The 4,969-nt window shown below is 48.0% G+C and overlaps 1 long non-coding RNA gene across 1 annotated transcript in view; it reads left to right on the forward strand.

Moving 5' to 3' along the window:
* LOC106896040 overlaps nucleotides 1–4,705 on the forward strand; it is a 7,977-nt gene extending 3,272 nt beyond the window's left edge. The window contains exons 3-4 of the long non-coding RNA XR_001413562.1: nucleotides 2,099–2,608; nucleotides 3,807–4,705. This is a non-coding gene — a long non-coding RNA (uncharacterized LOC106896040). The remainder of the gene's footprint in view (nucleotides 1–2,098; nucleotides 2,609–3,806) is intronic.
* The last annotated feature ends 264 nt before the right edge of the window (nucleotides 4,706–4,969 follow it).

Consider the following 4,969-nt stretch of genomic DNA (forward strand, 5'->3'; position numbering starts at 1 on the left):
CCCCCCCCCCCCCCCCCAAGAAGAAAGGTTTTCTCATGTACAGCAAAATATGTTCTTGTTAACACAGTGTTCTCATCCAGCTCAGCCAATTGCAATCTTGGAGAAAGCACAGGAACTTCCATATAATTATCTTTAATAAACTGGCCAAGATAAAAGTAATGATATCTTAAGACACAGAGCGCATAATAAAATATCTCTCTATATAAAAGCATGAAATGACATGCTAAAATGAGGAGAAAGAGGCAATTTACGTATTTTATAGCTTTGGCACCTCTGCAAGAGAAATCTTGGATGCGGCACTGTTCACCAAACTAAACTTTTTTTGGAACAGACCGTCTCTTTTAGAATAAACGGATGGTGTTAGCTCTGGTTTGCAGCGATACCCTGTGAAGGGGGTAATGGATTAGACCCAGATTGGGGCTGAAGGCTCTAATCCCTGTGTGTTAATGACTCTAACGAGCTGCCAGCCCCAGCCCTGCGTGGGGGGGGCAGATCCAGACACACACCTCACCGATGCCACGGAGACCCCCAGTAAAATCCAGCCCTTTCCACATCCGATGCAACCGGATTTAGCAAACAAGCCTTGACCTTGAGGAAATCTTCCCAAATTAGGGCTTAATTCCGAGTTAGCACCGAGCCCCTCGCTGGGTATTAAAGGGGCGATTCCTGCTGCCAAAAGCTTTCTGTAAAGGGTTTGATTTCCTCCTGGGTTAATCCTGGCGAGTGCACTTCTGCCCATTAGATCGCTCGGTATTAATTTCGATCTGTACAGGGTTCATTCCAGCGTGCTCTGCTGAGAGCTCTGCTGATTGCAGTGGTTAATTACCAGCCAAGCATCGCCTCTGTGGGACGTGGTAGCAGCCTGTCAGCCTCCAAGGGGCCCCCAGTGAGACCCCAAAGCCCTCGGGGTCCAGGCACTGCCCACCGGCCCCGGCCAAAATTGAGCAAAAGTTTTGTGCATCCCTTTACTCAGCAGTTTCCAGAGGTAAAAGAACAGTGGGATGGAGGAGGGAAGGCAGCTCCCTCTCGTTCAGCATCTCCCCGGGATTCAGCCCAGAGTCAGGGGATGCCAAATAGTGATTTTTAATCTGGGTCTGCCCAAGGTTACGATGCTCTGTCCTCCCCCCCCAGCCATGCTGTCTCTAAACCCTGCATTGCAGCACCACGTGGGGTTTCTCTATCAGTCTTCAGGTGCACGAGCACCCACCCTGGGAGCAGGGCTGTGCAGGTGTGTGGGTGCAGGCAGAACGGGCTGTTCTGTGTGATATATATATATATATATATGCACAAGAAAAACATAAAAGCAGGTTCTTTCTTACCTGGTGAGCTGAAGGCTCTGATTGCTGGCCTATATGAAATATTTAGATCATGCACAAGAGATAACTCATAAGATATAATGTCGATGTAGGATGGGAAGCTAGTCTTTATTATCACAGGTGTAAATTTTCACACCTCTGTTATCAATTTTGCAATTATAACCGGGTTTCCCGGTAAAGTAATTTACTACTCACTACCATATAGGATGAAGAAAATGATCATTTATCCGCCTTCAACTCAATTAAATATTCATCGTTCCCCAAAAAAGGGGGAGAGAGGATTTAAATCACTTCCAAACTGTTCTCCAGCATTTTTTATTTTTTTTTGTAAGGATGAAGAAGTCTGCCTTGAATAAAAGTACAGATTTGATGGAGAAAAAAAGACAATGGGAACGTAATACATTCAGGGATGCAGCGCGGATTTGGCTCATCAGTCATTTGTGTTGTGGGAGTCCAAAACAGTAATAAAATCAACACAAATCCAGGGTTAGCACTCGAAGAGAGGGTTGATTCTCAAGTCAGATGAAAGCAGCATCACCCCAGCTCTGATTAAAGCAAGCAGGTTGTGCTTGGGGAGAGGGGAGGACAGGGGAGCTCCTCTGGTTCATGGTTTTCTGGGCAGATGCAGGATTCTGCTGAGCAAACTCTGACCTTTCCTGGTTTTGCCTCCTTTGGGAACTTAGTATTTTGTGCCAGAAATTTGGGATTTCTTCATTTGCATGTAGAGAATTTGGGTGTTTGTTTGGATTTGAGGGTGTTTCACTTATTTTTCTTAATCTGAGGTCCTGCTGTCTGTCTGTGGGAGCTCGATGTCGAGCTGTGAGCACGGTGGCATCTCATCTCCTCTCCAGCACTGGCAGACAACTCGTTTTTAGGGCTAAACATGAATACCAGATCCTTTCCCAGCAACACTCCCAGGGCTGGAGCTGGATGCTATGGAAGAAGCCAAATCCACAACTGCAAAAGAAAACATGGTCCCAATCAGCGTTAATTACTCAGGAGCTCAACTCTCAGCACCTTTCTCCTCCTCTCCTGCTTTTCTCCCGTCCTGCCTCTGCTCTGTCAACCCCTCCATCATTAAATCTGTGATGTCTGGTGGCTCCAAACAACGCTCCGGTTGTTGGCTAATTCTCAGTGAGACTTTTATTCCAAAGGCTTCTCCAACAGCCTGATGATATAATAACAGCTTGCTCATTACCCCGAATATAAATAGTTGAAGTATCCCCCGAGAATGGACACAGCTGGTGGAACTTCCCATATTAGCACCGCATTAATATTTATGGCAGCCCCGCGTAAGTATGCAAAATATTGGCATCCCTCCATGCAAAAGTTTACACATCTGTCATTACTGACTCTGCCCCGACACATCACAGGTTAAGGAAAGAGGGAGCGGAGCCTGCATCCCGGCTGAAAATCACCACGAGGCAGCTTCAGAGCTCATCCAGCACAGTTTTCCCCAGTAGACGAGTCCCCCATTAATTTTTGGGAGGGCTGGCAGCCCCCCCGGGTGCCCCCCCACCCCGTAGAGCCACCGGCATCCCGCTGATTAAGGGGACGTTTGTTTTGGCTTATGAAGTGAAATATTAAAGGACGTGATGAGAACCAGCTAATTGTACATATAACCTTTAAGATGTCTCGGACAGGATTCCAGCCTTCACCTCGGGTTATAAAGAGAAAGTAATGGGGCCATAAAAACACATTTAAGTATGCCTTTAAAGTTTAAGGAGAGTTTAATTGCGGGCACTGGGGTGCCTGGGAGGAGAGCCTCTCGCAGGTAGCGTTTCCCCAGGAGAGGCTCAGCCAGGGCCAGGCTCAGCATCCAGCTCCCAGGCTCTGCCTGCCCCCAGGGGAATGGGTTTGTGCTAATAAATGTCCCAGCTGCAGGTCAGATTGTAAATGAAAGTGATATTTAATGGCCCAGATCCTCCACTGGTGTAAACCAGCCCCCTCCAACTGCTCACGCTGGGCTCTGGCTTGGTTTAAATCCAGGTGTTACTGACCTGTGGACATGACTTTGGGAAGCTCTTGTGAGCCTGACACGGGTTTGTGATGCTCCCAGGGATGGAGCAGCAGCAACGAGACAGCCCTGGGCAGGTCCACAGCAGCCTGAGCAGATGCACGAGGGACCCTCAGCATCAAGGTGCTCCCACCAAGGAAGGACCCTCTGCCCCACAGCGCCCAGCACCACCAGGAAAAGGGAAATGGAAGAGGGGAAAAGGGAGGTGATCTTTTTTTTTTACTTAATTACAGTGTGATTTTTAGTCCTGTGGGTGCAGATTAATCTGTGGCTGCCTGTGGAGCTGGGTGAGAGCCCCGGGAGGGGTCCCCATGGGGGATGCCACCGGCAGCACCATGCCCAGAGCAGGGGGGAGAGCAGGAGAGTCAGCAACGCATCGAGAGGCAGGAGCTGAGCAGGGTCAGGAAGAGCTGCACACACGGGAAGATGCAGAGCAGAGATCAAAGTGCTGATCTTTTTTTTCTGTAATCTAGAAAAAGCTTTTATTGAGGGGAAGCTGAAGAACAGAAAGCAGAACAAAATCTGGAGCATTTCTACTGACTGATGGCATCCATGAACACCGCAGGCTCCCGTGTAACTCACAGCCTGTGGCTGAAGGCTTGAGCACAAGAAACTCCCATGTGACAAGTGTCTGATGGACCTCGAGGGGCTGATAACTCTGAACGACACCGAAATGGGGACACGCAGACCTTAACGACGTGCCCTAATGGAGATGCAGGAGGGACACCACCAGCTGAATGACCCTCTCAGAGACAGTGGTGGGGTGCTCCGAAGCCAACGTTGGTGTGCTCCGAAGCCAACGTTGGTGTGCTCCAAAGCCAACGTTGGTGTGCTCCAAAGCCAACGTTGATGGAGCAACGTAGAATCTGCTGTCAACCATACAGATAGCACAGGGGTTCTCCACCTCAGAAACGTGGCCAGTGAGACACCACTTGAACAGTGAATATTTTTGGAGACCCCCTTTGAGGGCAGGGGGAGGTTTGGTCTGTGCAGGCACCGACTTTCCCAAGGCTCCTCAGAGCAGAGAGGGATGTGGGGGGAGGCACAGGAGCAGCAATGGGACCTGCTGCTGGTCCTGGGGAGGAAAAGGGTAACAGGGACCCCACTCCTCGCTGCCGCGCTGGGTAAAATTAATTGATAAAACATAATCGCTGTATCAATGCCTTTTTAGAAAAGATAAAGCACATTTCAAAGCTAATTTAGGCCTGCAGACAAATGGCTTAAAGAAGAGCTACTGTACTGAAAAATGTCCATGTCATTTTTTCCCCAAATCATAGTTTCAATGCACACAGCCTCAGCCTGACATTCTGAATTATGGCTTTTATTAAACATTAGTAATAGAGTGCACTTAAATCATGGTTTTCCTGTAAAAGAGAGATGTGTTCAACTCAGATCTGCACATTTTAATGCCATATTTCTTCCTTTTACTCTCCCCGCAAGATAAATTTACTTACTCCACAAAAATGTTTTGCTGAAAAGAATAATTCATCCTTCAGTGTCCATCTAATGTACCTTGTGAGTAATGTGAAACGATGCAAAAATTACAATGCACCGGCCATGTCTGGAATGCTTAGATGCCTCCGCGTTAGAGGTTATGCACACACAGTATTGAAATTAGATTTAACAACTATCATCT

The sequence above is a fragment of the Calidris pugnax genome, unplaced genomic scaffold, assembly GCF_001431845.1.
Source record: "Calidris pugnax isolate Ruff unplaced genomic scaffold, ASM143184v1 scaffold50, whole genome shotgun sequence".
In the NCBI taxonomy this organism is placed as follows: domain Eukaryota; kingdom Metazoa; phylum Chordata; class Aves; order Charadriiformes; family Scolopacidae; genus Calidris; species Calidris pugnax.